The sequence below is a fragment of the Bos indicus genome, chromosome 10 (genome assembly GCF_029378745.1).
Source record: "Bos indicus isolate NIAB-ARS_2022 breed Sahiwal x Tharparkar chromosome 10, NIAB-ARS_B.indTharparkar_mat_pri_1.0, whole genome shotgun sequence".
Taxonomy (NCBI): Eukaryota; Metazoa; Chordata; class Mammalia; order Artiodactyla; family Bovidae; genus Bos; species Bos indicus.
In genome coordinates this window covers 45,987,864-46,007,123 of record NC_091769.1, presented here as the reverse complement: position 1 = coordinate 46,007,123, position 19,260 = coordinate 45,987,864, and the positions used below count along the sequence as shown (strand labels likewise).

Genomic DNA, 19,260 nt, shown 5'->3' with positions numbered 1-19,260 from the left:
GCACCACAGCTATTAAGCCTGTGCTCTAGAACCGAGGAACCACATCTACTGAGCCCACGTGCAGCAACTACTGAAGACTGAGCACCCTAGAGCCCATGCTCTGCAACGAGAAGCCACCACAATGAGACGCTCATGTAACTAGAGAGTAGCCCCAGCTCACAGCATCTTGAGAAAAGCCAAAAAAAATAAATACATAAAAAATTTTAAATGACAATATTTAGAAGGGTGTCTATAAATGCTTCTATATTAAGTTTAAAAAGAAAAAGCTCAGATAATAACACATTCCCCTCCAAAATCAAGATCAACAGAAACTTTAAATCAAGAATTTAGAGTGAGGAAAAATAGTTTGCCAGAGTAAGAGGAAATATTATTATAACATCAACATCACTAACATTATAATTAGAGGACAACCAAAGAATGTTAAACACTACAACAAACAGAAGAGATACACTCCAAGCTTATTCTTTAAATGTTACTTAGCACATCCTTTGCATAAATATATAATCTTGATAGTAAGTTCTAAATCTTAACATTTCACATATAAGTATTTAATGCAAAGAAAAATCACAGCATCATTTAACTGTTTAATAGTTCTCCTTTGGTTTAAAATCTTTAAAAGGTAGAATCACTTAATCTAATTTAGAGATAATTTTACTACACATACAATTTCCTAGAGTTGCATCTCTGGCTTACTGTGGGTCAGGGACTTTTCTAGGCACTGGAATGAACAGGATATAAAGTTCCTACTCTCAGAGTTTACATTCTAGTGAGGAAGACAAGTAATAAACAAGTAGACAAATCATTACTTTTCAGAAAGCACACCATAAAAAAAAAAAAAAAAGCGAGAGAGACAAGGAGAAATTAGGGGCAAGGTGATCACTAGTTTGTATAGTATGATCATTGGAGATCTCTCTAAAGAAGTAGACTCTCTGAACCCCTTTTTAAGCAGACACGAATGATGTGTGGGAGCAAGCAGTGCAGAGACCTGAAGGAAGAGCAGTGCATGAACAAGCATTAAGCCCTGGGAATGCACCCAGCATGATCAAAGAATAAAGGGAAGCTCGGTGCAGCAGAAATGGAGTGAACAGAGACAGGCAGACAAGGACTACATCAAGGAGGACTTTATAGGCCATGGCTAGGAATCTAGATGTTATTTTAACTACAAAAGGAAGTCACTACAATGCATTAAACAGAGGAGTGGCCTACCTGATGAACAGTTAAAAAGACCATTCTAGCTATGAAACACAGAAGAGACTGTAGGAGATCAAGTGAGAAAATAGTTAAGAGACTATTTTAATTATCTACCCAGGAGATGATGGTGGTTTAGACCAGAGTAATAAGACAGAGATGGTAACATCTGATCAAATTAGAAATATATTCAAAAGATAGAACTAGAAAGATTTGCTGATGGTCTGATTATAGGGTATAAACAAAAGAGGCACAGTTGACACCAAGTTTTTTGGTCTGAGTGACTAGTTAATTGATCCTGCCAATTTACTAAGGGTACATTCAAAGAAAATGGTGAGGACGAGAATCACAACTTCTATGTTTGAGAAGTCTTTTAGACAACCAAATGAGATGTGGAATAAGCTGATGAACTATGACCCTGTACCTCAAGGAAGGGGTCTGGGCTGAAGATATAAATGTGGAAGTCAATTAACACTTAGTTTTTAAAGTCACAGAAATGGATAAATGTAGATGGAAAAAAACTTTTCTAATCTTTACACGAGCCCTGTTGTTCAGTCACTATGTCACGTTCAACTCTTTGTGACCCAACGAACTGCAGAACACCAGGCTTCTTCTGTCCTCCATTATCTCCCAGAGTTTGCTCAAATTGATGTCCATTGAGTCACTGATGCTATCTAACCATCTAATCCTCTGCCACCCCCTTCTCCTTTTACCTTCAATCTTTCCTAGTAACAGGATCTTTTCCAATGAGTCAGCTCTTCACACTGGGTGGCCAAAATATTGAGCTTCACATGAGCCCTATGAGGCAGCAACTATCAAACATTTTATAGATCAGGTAACAGCCTAAGAGATTAAAACTTATCCAACAACACTCTGCTAATAAGTGTTAATAAGTCAGGGGAAAAAAAACACCTAATTAACTATTATATAATGACAATGACCTTCGTCAGCTAGGTTCATAAAAACTAGGTTTTGAACCATAAAACTTGAAATGAATGCCAGAGTAAACCTTTTCTCAGTTCTCCCAAGGACAGTACATAACTAGTGACATTCTGGATGCACTGGACAGGAGCTAATTCTTCACATACAATTAATGCTCAAATGTCCTAGAACATTAGAGTTTAGTTTTCTCATGGAACCACAGTTGAGGAAAAAACTATAGTATACTATTATTCTACTATTATTATTCTATTGGGCTTCCTTGGTGGTTCAGATGGTAAAGAATCTGCCTGCAATGAAGGAGCCCAGAGTTCAATCCCTGGGTCGGGAAGATCCCCTGGAGAAGGAAATGGCAACCCACTCCAGTATTCTTGGCTAGAGAGTTCTATGGACAGAGGAGCCTGACAGGCTACAGTCCATGGCATTGCAAAGAGTTGGGCATGACTGAGTGACTACCACACACTACTAGTAGCAATAGTAGAAATCACTTAAAATGAGAGAAAAAAAATTGGTGAACAACATAAGTTACCATTCGGTGGTAAACTTTTCATGGCTTCTCTATGTAATCAGTAAAATAAAGTGTTATTTGAGGTTTTTATACCACCAAAGGTGTTTTTAAGACTACACCAGACCTTTACTGATTCTATCAGAACTTAGTATCTATCTTCCTGAGAACATGAGTTCATCAAAAAAATCACTAGAATGTAAGCTCCTCTAGTACAAGAATCTTTTTTTCATTAATCTGTTCCAAGCACCTGGAACGATGTCCTTTTTGGGGAAAAAACCTAAATCCCCAGCCTCACTGGGCAGAACAAGTTTCCTTGTAAGATGGGGATGTTTTTCATGTTGTCTTGGTTACTGGCACCACTAAAATCTGACAGGATTATCCTAACCCAGAACTTCAGACTCTTGATTTCACCTTCCTTAAGACTGGCCTTCTTTCACATGGAAATAAAACAGGTTCCAGATAAAGCCATTACTGGTCAAATAACTATCAAACCATAGTGTCAATAGGTCCTGTATGTCCTGTTCAAAATAACTAGCAGACAGTGTGAACCAATAATTAGTATCTCATACATACTCTAGAGGTAACAAAACTCTCCTCACAATTTCAGTTATCCTTTGTTAAACTCCACAAGTATTTCAGAGCAAGGTATTATGAATCAACGCAGCAACTTCATTAAATACAAAAAGTCTCAAATGAGCAATCCTAGCTAGACCAGGAAACTGCATTCTAGTCAATTTCCCCTGCACAAAATAACCTGCATGTATCAGTAGAATATTAGTGGACAATATATTTCACTTTCAAGCTATAAGAATCTGCCAATGGCAGGCAATAAGTGCCCTTTCACAACAGATTCAGGTCACTGAAATAACTGCAGGGCACTTTTTAAAATCAGTCGTCTCTGACAGAAAAAAAAAAACAGAAAGCACAATGACATATTCTGTTGGTTAAGGCTGTGGTGAAAACAGGTGCTCTCATTACTGATAGGAATACAAATTAGTACAATCCTTCTGGAGAAAAATCTAGCAATCTCTAGCAAAATTACATATGTACAGAAATTTTGACCCAGCAATCCCATTTATAAAAATCTACTCTGAAGATATTAATATATCTTTTACACTACAAAAATACATATACACAGGTCATGTACTATAAAATTGTTTATAAATGCAAAATGTAAGAAGCAACCTAAATACTCAAAGAAGAATGACTGAATAACTGAGGACACATCTACACAGGAGAGCACTATACAGCTATTAAAAAAAAAAAAAAGAATGGAGAATATCTGAGAATCCCCTGGTGGTCCAGTGGTTAGGACTCAGCACTCTCACTGCTAGGGCCCCAGGTTCAATCCCTGCTCAGGGAATTAAAATCCCATAAGCCACATAGTGCAGTCAAAAATAAATTTTAAAAACTTTAATTAAAAAAATAAGAATGCAGAATATCAAAAGGATCACTTCAAAAGGATGAACTGTTGGAGTGATTTCCAGGACACACTCTTACACTGAAAAAAGGTGCACAGAATATCTATACCATGCCATTCTTCATATAAGAAAGAAAGGAACTGGAAAACAGTTTGGCAGTTCCTCAAAAAGTTATCTTATGAACCAGTAATTCCACTCCCAAATATAAACCCAAAGGAACTGAAAACATATGTCCACATAAAAACTTGTATCTGAATGTTCATAATAGCTAAAAAAATGAAAATCAAATGTCCAATAAGTGTGCATGGATGAACAAAGTGTGATATATTCATATAATGGAATATTATTCAGTCATAGGAAGGAATGAAGTACTGACACAGCCTACAACATAGATGAACCTAGAAAAGATTACATTAAGTGAAAGAAGCTAGGCACAAAAGTCCACATATTATATAATTCCACATTTACACGAAATGAACAGAACAGACAAATTCATACAAACAGAAAGTAGACTAATGGTTACTAGTGGCTGGGGAAAGGGGAACAGGAAGTGACTACTAATGAATACAGGGTTTCGTTTCAGGGTAATGAAAATGTTCTAAATTAGCTAGTGGTAATGGCTGCAAAGCCTTATGAATAGACCGAAAAACAATGATTTTGTACACTTCAGAAAAGGAGGCTTTGTGTTGTGTGAATTGTACCTCAATTTAAAAACCTGTACGCAAAGGGAAAAAGAAATGTAAAACACACACACACACACACACAATCTATTCATTTGTGCAAAAGAGACAATGGAAGGATAAACCAGAAACTAAAAAAACTGGTTACCTAAAGTCATGGAAAACAGGCGAGGGAAAAGGTGGGGAGAAGAGAATGGGACCAGGGTAGTGGGAGTAAGAAGTGACAATTTTCTAAGTATATTTTAGTAATAGCAATGTCTCATATACCAAAATAAATAAAAATCAACCAGAACTGGGGGAACCCAAAATAGAATACAGAGTAAGAACCTAACTGCATTACAGATGAGTAATATAACCACACTAAAGGAAATGAGGAAGAAAAGAATTAACCTAAGTAACTTTGAAAAACAGTTTGTTGACAAGATACTAGAAAGTTAAAGACAAGAAAAAAACTTGTATACAAATAGTGCACTCTAATTGGCAAATGTTCCTCAGAAGGGTGAGCAATTGGTCACTACTTGATGTGCATTCTAAAATTGAACAAATAAATTGGTATACAGTATTACAGATAATGAAAGCCAGGTTTCTCACCATTAGAAAAAAAAAAAAGTTACAAATAAGAAAAGGTTGGAATGAACCTTCTGGTGTTGGGACTGGAATAGAACATATAACTATGAACTCAAATATGGTTTTAATATATAGAGAAAGACAAATATAGAGATAAACGTGTATATCTGTTTGCACGTGTGAGCAGGTTCGTATATACATATATTTCCTTGCTCTGTCCTCTGAGGGCCTAGGAGAAATGATACCTTAGTGAACATACCCAGCATTCAGGTCTTGATTTAAATTCTGGTCTCCAATAAAAGGAGTTGATTTCAGGACAGATACAAGGAAAATTACAAGATGAGCAAAGACTATAGCCTGTGGTGCCAGAGTATAAGGAAGTACTAAAACAAGGGTGGAGGCCAACTGGAATGAGTTCCTAATGGCCAAAACTGGAAGAATCTGAGCAACAAAATGATGACACTATTGGATTAGAATCTTTAGAATATATATCCATGAAGTCACACTCATCAAAATAGATAATTTAACAAATGAGGAAGGGACATCTCTTTCAGGAATGAGGGAAGTACAAAATCACCGGCAGGAAAAATATCACAATAATAACTGCTGCAGAGGATATATACCAATGGTTGCTAAAATCAGTGGGAGAAAATTTGAGGAGAAACAGTGTATCACATAGTCTCAAACTATCTCCCCTAAGATTATGTATCAACTACAAAAAGAAGAAAAGTAACTTTATAGTGGAGAATACAGCAGAGTTCACCTTAAGCAATCAAGGTTAAAATATCACTAGCAATAAGACACATCAACACCATGTACCCTCTAATATCATGCACTGAGGACACATCCCCTCTGTAGTTTTCTTGCAAACATACAGGACCTCAATCTCAACATACAAAAAACATGACAAACCCAAAATGAGAAAAATTATATAAAATAATGGGCTAGTACTCATCAGAAATGTCAAGGTCACGAAAGAAAAGGAAAAACAGAGGAACTGTCACAGATCGGAGGAGACGACACGAGAAAGATGTAACAACTAAATGAAATGTGGGATCCTGGATTAGATCCTGGAAGAGAAAAAAAAAAAATACACTGGGGAAAAAACAGGTGACATTCAAATAAAGTCTGTAATTTAATTAATAATATTTCACCAATGCAAATTTCCTGGGTTTGATCATTGTTATGTAAGCCCTCAACAGTAAAGGATGCTATGTGAAGGGAATCTGGAACCTTTTGTACTATCTTTGCAACATTTCTATAAGTCTAACATCATTTCAAAATAAAGTTAAAAATAAATGTGATGTGTGTGTGTGTGTGTTCAGTCATGTCTGACTCTTTACAACCCCAATGACTACAGAGCCCACAGACTATAGCCCACTAGGCTCCTCTGTCCACGGGATTTTCCAGGCAAGAATACTGGACTGGAGTGCCAGTTCCTCCTCCAGGAGATCTTCCTGACCCAGAGATCAAACCTGTGTCTCCTTTGTCTCCTGCAATGGCAGGCAGGTTCTTTATCACTGAGCCACGTGGGAATCTCAAAAGCTAAAAATAAATAAAGTCCATCAATGGATCATTTTATGCAACTGTCTTAATTCCTTGCTCAGGGATCTCACCTGGAATTTAACATTCCCATTAATTTAAAGGGTCCAGTAAGTGACAGCAGAAGAAACTAAAATCATAAAAATCAGATCTAGCATCTAAAAAGTAAATTACCTACTTTATGTTTTTTTACAACTTCTACACTTTTTAGTCAAAAAAAATCTGCTGCTGTTGCAACTTTACTGGCTTTGCAAACTCCTTTTAAAATGACCAATTTCTACATTTTTAGTATCATGATAATCTGCAGCGTGTACCCATAATAACACATTCGTCTGTTAAGTCAAAGTTTTATTTTCATAGAAAATTATCAATAGATTATAGTAAGTTCGTTACTTATTATTACACAGTTGTCCAACCACAAAATACAAGCTTTTTTTCACAAATTAATTTGCTTTTATCCTAATACAAACTTTTCTCCACATCCTAAACCACAAAGTCATCAATTTTGTTATTTTAAGTTCTGAAAATCTATATTTTAAAAAACCAGCTGTTCAATGTATGTAGTCTTTTCTAACAAATTTCAAATATTGAGTAATTTAGTCTTTTTCTAGGAAAAAATGCTTAGGACATTAGAATTCCATTGTATTTATTATTTGCATCCTCTACTAACCAAACCAGCCTAATCAAGTCTTCTGAAATTGCTTCAATCAAATAAGATTTTCATATGTTTATATAATATTAACAAAGAAGTTAAGTGACATGTTAACACTTGCTTTCTCCTCCACACACCACCAGGATGGCTGCATTGGGAATGGAATACATGACCAGCAAATGAATGGGTAAGCGTCACATGCAAACAGCATAACTAGAAATTTAAGAAGCAAAGTGATAAGAGCTTAGGGAAAGCAAAATTCATAAAAAGTTTAGAATTATAAGAGGCCTTAATAGGTCACTTAATCCATTCCAATGACAACCCCAAATAGATGACAATCTATCCTACTTTTAAAAGCATCCAGTTTCAACATCCCTAGATGTCTCCTTCTGCCATATACAACCATCACGTGACCTGAGGGAATTATTACAAGACTATTCTTTGCTCCACCTAATGCTTTCTTTCCTCAAATAATATAACAATACATTTTAATTTACTTCCAAGATTTACCAACGTGTACAGGTACTTAATACATGTGTGTGTATATACACACACATATATGCATACAGACACCTAGGATACTCAGTTTTGCTTGCATAAACACTAACTAAAATCTACATAGTCAAAGGCACACGTCCAACACATTCCAATCACAAAAGCACTATGAAACATACAATGTCACCCAATGATTTTGGTCTAAAAATAACCAATGGAAGTCAATTTTATAAAACCTTATGGTAAACAGGTTTCTTCCCACCATTAATAATCAAAGTTAATTTGCTTTTCACAAACACTACTCCTTTACAGCACCGTCACCACAGGCATGATTGTAACAACACATATGTACTAGATCAAGTTGATAATAATTTTTAATGTTTTATTTTTCAAGAGCATTTAGCGAACAATCATTTTGGAAGAGGGCCCAATGAAAGAAATAGTGATGATACAGTACAGCCAGTGCTAATGAAGAAATAGCCAGTTTTAATCAAGCAAGCCTAAGAAGTGACTCAAATAAAACAAAACAGTTTTGCAAGTCCCAATCAAGGATAAGCCAAACACTATTTGAAAAAATTAAAGTGTCTGTTAGGAAACAAACCAGAATGTTAAGCTTGACATGCTACCTCTGGAAATGGAACTACAAGGATAGGTTAGTTTGCTCAGATTTGGTATTCCCTGTTTCCTGAGTATCCTTATTTTCTACAGTATAACAGAAACCGTTTTTCAATTAAGGCAAAGTCCGTCCCTGTGTTTTACAGCTCTCTACGATGCACAGCATGTCTTTTACATAACCTACTGGGAGAGGTGGGAGGTGGTATCAGCTCTGGTCCTCCTCGTGTCTCCCATGAACCTGCCACCCATCACAAAAAAGGTTTCACCATGTTCTTTGAGACAGCTCCTGTCATCATCCTCCTCATCTCACCCCAGAGACTTAACAATGCATCTCTTCTCCTCTCCCTGTAGCAGAAGCTTTATAAATTATGAGGCGGAAGATTCGGAGAAAGGTTTACCAGATGATGAGCCTTCCCCACCCAAGAGGCATAGAAAAGGGTTGAAAGGCACGTCGTCCCAACCTCCACCCCTCAAAAGGGAGAGGATAACGGTGAGCACCGGGGTCGCGGCTCTCCTCGGATCCCGAGAAGGAGTCGGGCCGCCACTCCACCCCACCCCACCGCCCGCCCCGGTCCAAGCCCTGGCCGGGGGCGGGGCTCTCGTTAGCGGATAAAGGGGTGGGGAAGGTGGTCAGCGATGCGACCACCGAGGACCGAGGGACAGGTAGCAAGCCGCTGGAGGGGCGGGTCCCTCCGCCCTCTGGGGTCGGCGGCTCGGCTTCTAACGCGGCTCTGCAGGCGCCTGGGAGGCAAGAGGCCTCAGGGGGCAGGGGAGCCGCACCGCGCCAGGAGAGTTTCCTCAGGCCTCCGCTGGCCGCCCACCCGGGACCCCGGCGGCCCCTCTCGGCGGTGGCTCCCGAACGGCTCCGGCCGGCCATGCCGGGCCGGCGGGACGCACGCACAGGCGGCCAGGAGAGCAGAAAGGAGGCGTTACCATACGCGGCTCCAGAGCTGACGGGGGTGGGACAGGGCTCCGGCGACCCGCGGCAGCGGCTGCGGTGGCCGCGTCCTTTATTTTTGCTGCAGCAGCGGCGACTTGTCAAAGGGAAAGACGTAAGAGGCGGCGGCAGCGGCGGCAGGCGAGTCTCGCGGCACTTGGGCGGAACTCTCGCGCAGTTTGGAGCCCTCGCCCCGCCCACCAGGCCCAGCGCGGGAGGCGAGAGCGACTGGGGGAGGAGCGCACGGGCGAGGTTGCTGGAGGACGGCAAAAGGGACGGAGATTTAATGGATGGGGGTGGGGAGCTTAGCTTCTGGGAACACCCCGCCGCGGCGCAGCTCTCACCTTTCAGCCCTCGCGGAGTCTGCACTCCTCGGATTCCGCCTATGAACACAGTTAGGAGCGTTTCATAAAGGGCGATGAGGAGTACGGGGGTGGCCAGCGCTCCCCCTTTTCCTCGTGGTGGGCGTGGAAGACCCCTCCGCCCCGCCACCTGGTGCTGCGGGATGGAGGAACGCCGGGAAAAACTGGCTGCAGGGGCTGGGCGGGCACACCCCTTTATCTCGGACGCGCGCGACGCGCTCAGTGTGCTTTATCTCCCACGACAACCAGCTCAAGACTTCTGGCCGGTCAGGTTCAGTCACGTGAAAGCGTTTCACTTGACTGAGTTCTAGCTTATTATTCGTGTCTTTGCGCTGCAGGAATGCCAAAACCCCGCAGACGCTGGGGCCTGCGAGGACTCTTATTTTTTTTTTTTTTTTCTCCTGAGCAACACGGGTAAATTATGACCTTGATCTCGACCTCTACAATGAAGTCTTCTGAGTGAAAGGTCCGTGACTGGCTTAGTCATCACTATGTCCCCCAGCACCTAACACCGGTCCAGGTGCTCATTAAATTGTCTAATGGCAATACCTGGCCGCTTCTTCCTTCTGTACCTGTTCTTACTCCAAGACTGCATTTTTAGTCATCATCCTGGTATCCTTCATTGGAAATTTTCTAACAAGCACCAATATGTGTCACTGACTAAGATCATGGAGCCGATCTTTGCCCTCATATGAGGAATGTACAACATACAGGCCATGTAGGTGTCACTAATGTAAAAAAATTGTGGTATAGGCAGAAAAGGGAGTGCTTGTCCCGTGGCTATATGGGAAGCAGTTTAGCCCAAGAGTTACTTAACTGTCAAATAATTTATCTCACTGTCAGACATAGGTGAGAGGGAATTCTGAAGTCCCACTCACCAGGTATGTGACTTTGGACAAGTTTCTTGAGCTCTCTGAACCTCAGAGGGCCTTTATCTGTTAACTCATAATGTTAGTTCTTATTATCACAGGGTGTCTGAAGAATAAAATATATATAAATCTCTTGACATTAATCATTAAATGCTAAGCCTTATTGTGTGTATAACTTTTAAGTTTCTATCTGTGAAATATATGACTATTTCTGGTAAACTAGATGTGAGGGAGTGGGTATCTGTGAAGTGATGTCATTGTTACCAGTGCTTTATGATCTGGGTATTGTGTGTAAAGCAGAAACAAGATTAACAAGTTCCCTTGCCAGCTTCATGTTAGCTTGTTGATGATGTAGGCATCAGTGCCACTCAAAGCATCCCATGACATTCCATTTTTCTTGGATTTGTAAAACTTCACTAGAACTCCACTTATTTTAAAGGCAAATTGAGACATTCCCTCCTTTGCCCTCTCCTTAGCTTCCCCCCTCAGGACAGTGTGGAAAGGAGAAAGGGATACAATTGACTCCAATTGCATACAATTATGAAATACAAATAATATCAGCAAGTAAGCCCTGAATTCCTTCCACCCTCACCTTCATCACTCCCCCCCTTTCTTGGCCACTCTTAAATAATCAAATCAACATCTGCTAGGGACTTCGCCAGTGATCCAGTGGCAGGGGGCCTGGGTTCGATCACTGGTCAAGAAACTAGACTAAAAATTTTTCATGCCAAAACTAAAAGATCCCATATACCGCAGTGAAGATCAAAGATCTGATGTGCCACAACTAAGACGTGGTGCAGCCAAATAAATATTTTTTAGAAACAACAACAAAGAAAAATATCTACTGAAGTCTCATAATCAGCATCATACTCCAAATTCTACCAGTTGATTTTATTCAAATTTCCCCTGGAGAAAAATGTTGCTGATGAGGGGGTGGGGTCATGGGGAGTTGGTGGAAATAAAGGGAACTGAAAACCAAGGCCTCATCTTTGTAGGCTCCTGCCTGATCTTGGAGCTACACACTCTGACCACCACAACCAGCTACATCTTTTCTCACACACACATCATCCCCATCTCATACCATGTACTCCACAACCCTACAACTCAACTAGGAGGTCCCAGATAGAGGAAGTGGAAAATCAACAGAAAAATACATTTTTTTCATCTTTCATCTGTATATGGGGAATATGATACGAAGAGCTGACTCATTTGAAAAGACCCTGATGCTGGGGAAGATTGAGGTCAGGAGGAGAAGGGGACGACAGAGGATGAGATGGTTGGATGGCATCACTGACTCAATGGACATGAGTTTGGGTAAACTCCGGGAGTTGGTGATGGACAGGGAGGCCTGGCGTGCCACGGTTCATGGGGTCGCAAAGAGTCGGACACGACTGAGCAACTGAACTGAACTGAAATAAAAAGTGGAGCTAAGTCACAGGTGAAAGCAACTAACAGGAGGCAGAACAGGGAGAAAGTTGAAAGGATTCAGGGGGTAAGTTTGTTTTGGGCTCCAGAGAAGGAATCCACAATCGTGAGTCCTGGTGTCTTCTGAAATTGCGGCTTATCTGCCCTCAGTTTACACAGCCTTTCTGAATCTCCTCTAACATCTGTAAATAGGGCCAATAATGGATATCTTACCTGCCTTGGGGTATCATGGGAGTCGAATAACACAGGAAAGTACTTGTAAGCCTAACTCTGCAGATATGATGCATTATTTTCATTCGTTCATTTAACAGATCTTTGTTGAATGCCTATCATAAATCAGGCACTTGTGCAAGACTCAGAATATACTAAGTTGAGCAAGCTTTAATACCTACCTTCAGTGAGCTTATGGTGTAATGGGAGGGGGAAGGGAAGGGAGTTGATTAGTATAATACAGTGTGAGGAGACTCCAAGTGACAAGGGTATGGGGGGAAGGATTGAGAGGAAGGAAAGGGCTGAAACACATCCTGGAGAAGGTTTTTTAAGCCTAGCACACATCTTGAGGATCCAGCCCATTTCCTAAAGAGCAATTCATAAATCAACTCCAAAATAACTTGAAGAAATTGCTGTGTTGTGGGTTGTGAATTTTGCTTTGTTCTAATAAAACTCACATCTCCTAAACAATTAGAAAAGAGCCTTTGATGTGGAGTCATTGTATATACCCATTAGTTTTGAAGAAAGATGGAATTAATGGAGGGAAAAATCAGTGGTATCTTCATTAGAAACATTTTGTTCTTACAGCTTCTGTTTAAATACCAAAGAAGGAGAATACATTCCCCTTTAGTACTTGGTCTCCAGGAGTTTCCTTCAGCCAGTCTTTCTGATCCAAGCAATACTGCCTATCAGAAAAGCTTTTCCAAAATGTGAAAACAATACCTTATTTGTATGTGTTTCTGTGTATTCCACTTTTTTTTTTTTTAACAAAAAGACTGAGATAGATATCAGCACTATCCTTAATCATGTTCCAAGAGAGTGTATATATTACTCAATTATTTCTCACATTTATTGGTGCCTACTGTGTATAAGACTTCATGCTGAAACTATAGGCTGTATGAAGCAGGTCCATGCCATTTGGGTCCTGAAAAGTGAAAATGGAGATAAATGTCCATGAAAAGATAGCTAAACTACCAACAATGTGGATTCCACTCCCCTGTATTTTTTGTTGGTGGAATGAGCAAAATTGTAAAGTTAGACACCCAACTTCTGAAACTCATTTACCTTACCACTCCACAAGAGAAGCAGGATCCAAAGGAAGGGTGAGATATTTATTGCAAGTTGATATTTATAGATGTATGATAGATATTTTAGTAGGTCCTCTGGAATACATCATTCTTTAAACAGTATAACCCATTGCAACTTTCTCTGGGTACTCATAAAATTGGAAACTGACCAAACCCAAGGACTAATTAAATTATTCTGGAAGACAGAGACTTGCATGGAACAAACAAAATCAGCAATCAATAAAAAGCAGTATGATTTGAGCTAAAAGATTGTGCAGAAAATAAATAGTCTCAAAAAAGAGATTTCTAGACAGAACTTCACCCTGGAGCTGATAGCTAAATAGAAAAAGTTACATATTCTGATAATAATGTATTCTCAAAATACCAACCTCCAGGTCACAAAAGTTGCCTAGAATTTTTTTAAGTGTATCTACTGAGAACACACTCCGTACCTATTTTCTCCCACTCAGTACATCTTTTCTCCCTAATGAATCATTGATCTGCCAAAGAGGTTTCAAGGGAAGCAGGGATACTAAAAATAGGGCCACAAGTTTGACAGGTAGTTCTTTTGGAAATGGAGTCCCTTGTCATTGAGTGCAAACTTTTCAGAGTTCCCACTAGAAATTCACATTCTAAGTGAAATATCACCTAAAACAGGACCATCCATTATCTCACCAGTATTCACTGACCTCATTAGTTTCTTTAGGCCATAATTCAGTTACCATTTTTAGGTAAATTAGCTTATTTTTACAAGAGTTTGTGAGTGTTGTTTCATCAAAACACAACTGCCTGAGGCAGACAGTTTTTCTCACTCAGCAGCAGGGAATGGAACATTCATCCTGAGGAAAGAAAATGAAGCTACAGGGGGGAAAGGGTGCCTCCATTGAGAAGGGAAGAAGTATATAGTGCTCCCCATACCAGACACTATGGTAGCACAGTGGGAATAAGATGAACAATGCATATCTTTGTTCTAGAAAGAAAGTAGTAGAGGGGAAGTATATACAAATAATTATAACACAAGTTATTAATAGAAAGTTCTGAATACTATAAAAGAAAGTGACAGAAACTTGCTGCCTGAACTTGTTTGGCAAAGAAAAGGAGAAGAATTAGCTTAATGAATCCAAAAAAATGTCAAAAGTCAAAATCAGGTGGTGGGGGACAGTAAACCGAGGCTTCGGGAACTTGTAGAACCAAGAACTTCAGCACCACCAGAATTCCCTTGCTGCATCTTTGCTTCCCTTGTTGCATTGGCTTCAGTTTCTTTCAAGACTGACTTTCTTCATATATCAGAAAATACAGCACCCCCAAGTTTTCCACCTTACTATTTCCACCATTAGAAAGGGACTATCATTCTTAATTCAAGTTTGAAATTAAGAGAGAAAACGTGCTGATTGTCCAGGCTAGGATCAGTGCCCTTCCCTAGGATAATCCCAGGGGGCCAAGAGGAAGTACAGGGTATGACATAGATATACATCTTAGTATTCGCTAATGGTTTGAGAAGTGGGAGATGTGTGTGGAAAAGCAGCTGAGTCTTGTAAGGCTATGCTCTGGGAACTGGCAAGACTGAAGTTAGCATCTATACAAGGAGCAGATCAGGAGATCAGGAAGGGAAGAACTGTTTTGGCCCAAAATCATGGTGAACATTCACTGGACTGTCAGGCTAACACAGGGTTGAAACTTTGGTCCTTGTTCCAATTGATTAGTGCTTTGTTATTTCAAACAAGATGCTGTAAAACAGAATGGATCTCTCACATTGACTTCGTACATCACATAGTGAGATTTGGGATCCTTCTTCAGCCTTCTAGCTGGATGACTTTAGGTGAATATCTTAACCAACCTGAGCCTGAATTTCTTCACTGAAAATAAAAGTATAAGGACAGCTAACATCTATTGAGGGAAGGCCCTGGTGGTTCAGTGGTAAAAAATCCAAGTGCCAATGTAGGAGATGTGGGTTTGATCCCTAGGTTGGGAAGATCCTCTGGAGAAGGAAAATGCAACCCACTTCAGTATTTTTGCCTGGGAAATCCCATGGATGAGTTGCCGGGCAGGCTATATATAGTCCATGGGGTCACAAGAATCTGACTCGACTTAGGAACTAAACCAACACCAGCATCATTTACTGAATCTAAGTGCTCTAAGCACTTTTCAAACACGATTTCATCTAATCCTCAGAACAACCCTAAAGGGCTCTATAAATATGTGATAGAAATCCCCACTCACAGGATTATTGTAAAGATTAAAGAAACCATGTAAGTTGCAGAGCCCATTTGCCTGGCACACAGCCAGTACTCAATAAATCATTATTTTTAACTGTTTCCCAGAAAAGGAAACTCCCCTCATTTCCTGATTGCCTTGGGCACCAAAAGCTGATATTTTGAGAAAACAGAAAACAAACTAAGGGAAGAACTCTATGACCCCTTATCTCTGACATAGAGAGGGTTAGTTAGGCTTGACTTAATGGGGCTAAAATAGGCCAGGAAGAGAAATACTATAGAATACTAGAAAGTAGGATATTGAGAAATGTCGTCGTAGAATACCAACTGAAAGGACTGGGCTAATCTTCTCTTTCTTTCTATTTAAAAGGATAAAATTTCCCCTCTAAAATTTCATCTATATTGCTGATCTAAAGAGCCATTTGAAGTTTTTCTTCTCTTTGTCTTAAATGTTGTCAAATGACTGGGATTATTCAACTAAAGGAAGAAACTAATATTCACTGAGAAAAACCAATGTGCTTGGGCTCTCTACTGAGCTCTTTAGATAAATTAATATCTTTTACTTCCACCACCATCCAGTAAGGCGAGTATTTTCTCTGCATTATATAGATAAGGAAACTGAGGCTGACAATTTAGAAGTGACTTGGTGCAGGTCACCAGCTGGAATACAAACACAGTTCTGTCCAACATCAAAGCCTAGAATACAAAATAGTAAGTCCCAGGACTTCCCTGGTGATCCAGTGGCTAAAACTCCATAATCCCAATGCAGGGCATCCAGGTTCAATCCCTGATCAGGGACCTAGATTACACATGCTGCAATTAAATCCCAGTGCAGCCAAATATAAATAAATAAATAAAATAGTAAGTCCCACTTTCTTGCCAGAGAGAGATGTTCTAGGCATGGATACTGCCAAAACCTGAGAAAAAACGGTGAAATAATAGATGCTTCTCAACTTCTCCTTCCCCTACCCTTTCTCCCATGGCCATCTTCCTCTTATTTTTGACAACACCTGGGCTCCAGGCTGTCTCCTCATCAAAATGTATTGTGTCTGTCCTTTCCTACACTTTACCATAGCAGTATTGTGTCCTAAAGTGTGCTCATCTCTCTAGTTAACATATCTGCATTCTAAATTGGGCTTTCTGGGAGTATGGCAGTAATATTAAGAAATAATTTTTTAAAAAAAAAGAGAGAAATCAAATGATGGAAATTTCAGCAACTGGAAGAGGGGACTGAATCAGACCAGACAAGTAGGCCTCTGAGAGCTCCCCAGGTTGTGCTACATAACTCTTCAGCCCACCTCACACCCCAGCTGTGAGTTCCCTGAAAGCTGAGCCTGGGGCTGTCATGTGCAGTGCCTGAAAGTCAATAAATACATAATGAATGAATAAATGAAAGATACCTGAAACACATGACTTCCCCTTACTTCAGACCAACCCAATGAACGTGCCAGCTGTTCGGGTGACAGGATCTTCTTCCTCCTTTGGCAGAAGATTCCTTCCCATCTCCTCCCTCAGTGAGCTTTGCCAACTTCAAATGGGACTACAATGAAACATGTCTTAGGGAATGACAATGGGCTCCACCGTTATGAAATATGGAATAAAGCTTTCAAAAGCACAAAGAGAATGAAGAACAGGTTTGCCTGTGTGTGGCAGTGAATGTGAGTTACTGCAGACAGTTGAAACCAACACCAAAAATCCAACAGGATTATCAGTTTCTTGAGAAATATTCAACAAAGACTAGTCAAGATCCTTTTGACTTGTGGATGGACTCCTGGTTGCAAACCAAAGCAGTAGAAATAAAAAGGGACTTTACTGATTCATATAACTGAAGATTTCATGGGTATATCAATCTTAAGGAATGGCTGGACGCAGGTAATCAAACAAGATCATTATGGAATTTAGTCTCACATTCCGTCTTGAGACCCTGCATTCTTCCCGGGTGGCTTCATTCCCAAAGTAGCTCTCTGCATATGGAAAGAATCATGACACCTAATAGCCCCAGAAATGGTAGGGACCTAACAGAAGCAGAAGATATTAAGAAGAGGTGGCAAGAATACACAGAAGAACTGTACAAAAAAGATCTTCATGACCAAGATAATCACGATGGTGTGATCACTCACCTAAAGCCAGACATCCTGGAATGTGAAGTCAAGTGGGCCTTAGGAAGCATCACTATGAACAAAGCTAGTGGAGGTGATGGAATTCCAGTTGAACTATTTCAAATCCTGAAAGATGATGCTGTGAACGTGCTTCACTCAATATGCCAACAAATTTGGAAAACTCAGCAGTGGCCACAGGACTGGAAAAGGTCAGTTTTCATTCCAATCCCAAAGAAAGGCAATGCCAAAGAATGCTCAAACTACCGCACAATTGCACTCATCTCACACGCTAGTAAAGTAATGCTCAAAATTCTCCAAGCCAGGCTTCAGCAATATGTGAACCGTGAACTTCCTGATGTTCAAGCTGGTTTTAGAAAAGGCAGAGGAACCAGAGATCAAATTGCCAACATCTGCTGGATCATGGAAAAAGCAAGAGAGTTCCAGAAAAACATCTATTTCTGCTTTATTGACTATGCCAAAGCCTTTGACTGTGTGGATCACAAAAAACTGTTGAAAAATCTGAAAGAGATGGGAATACCAGACCACCTGACCTGCCTCTTGAGAAATCTGTATGCAGGTCAGGAAGCAACAGTTAGAACTGGACATGGAACAACAGACTGGTTCCAAATAGGAAAAGGAGTACGTCAAGGCTGTATATTGTCACCCTGCTTATTTAACTTATATGCAGAGCACATTATGAGAAATGCTCGGCTGGAGGGAGCATAAGCTGGAATCAAGATTGCCGGGAAAAATATCAATAACCTCAGATATGCAGATGATACCACCCTCATGGGCAGAAAGTGAAGAAGAACTAAAGAGACTCTTGATGAAAGTGAAAGTGGAGAGTGAAAAAGTTGGCTTAAAGCTCAACATTCAGAAAATGAAGATCATGGCATCTGGTCCCATCACTTCATGGCAAATAGATGGGGAAAGAGTGAAAACAGTGTCAGACTTTATTTTTCTGGGCTCCAAAATCTCTGCCGATGGTGATTGCAGCCGTGAAATGAAAAGACGCTTACTCCTTGGAAGGAAAGTTATGACCAACCTAGATAGCTTATTAAAAAGCAGACATATTACTTTGCCAACGAAGGTCTGTCTAGTCAAGGCTATGGTTTTTCCAGTGGTCATGTATGGATGTAAGAGTTGGACTATAAAGAAAGCTAAGTGCCAAAGAACTGATGCTTTGAACTGTGTTGTTGGAGAAGAGTCTTGAGGGTCCCTTGGACTGCAAGGAGATCCAACCAGTCCATCCTAAAGGAGATCAGTCCTGGGTGTTCATTGGAACGATTGATGTTGAAGCTGAAACTCCAATCCTTTGGCCACTTGATGCAAAGAGCTGACTCATTTGAAAAGATCCTGATGCTGGCGACAGAGGATGAGATGGTTGGATGGCATCACCGACTCGATGGACATGGGTTTGGGTGAACTCCAGGAGTTGGTGATGGACAGGGAGGCCTGGTGTGCTACAGTT

General features: G+C 40.3%; 1 protein-coding gene and 1 non-coding gene across 15 annotated transcripts in view; one reads left to right on the top strand and one right to left on the bottom strand.

Annotated features, from left to right (window-relative positions):
* HERC1 (HECT and RLD domain containing E3 ubiquitin protein ligase family member 1) overlaps nucleotides 1-19,260 on the bottom strand; it is a 228,712-nt gene that overhangs the window by 200,235 nt on the left and 9,217 nt on the right. For 10 of the 14 annotated variants that reach the window (XM_070797428.1, XM_070797441.1, XM_070797435.1 and 7 more), the window contains exon 1: nucleotides 9,541-9,699. The exons of 1 other annotated variant lie outside the window; for it this stretch is intronic. The gene's annotated coding sequence lies outside the window, so the exon portion shown is untranslated. Of the gene's footprint in view, nucleotides 1-9,540; nucleotides 9,700-9,888; nucleotides 10,043-19,260 lie in introns of those variants that run through there. 3 more of the 14 variants (XM_070797430.1, XM_070797432.1, XM_070797429.1) reach the window with 3 other exon arrangements.
* TRNAE-CUC (transfer RNA glutamic acid (anticodon CUC)) lies at nucleotides 3,925-3,998 on the top strand. The gene has a single exon. It is a non-coding gene; the product is annotated as a tRNA-Glu (tRNA).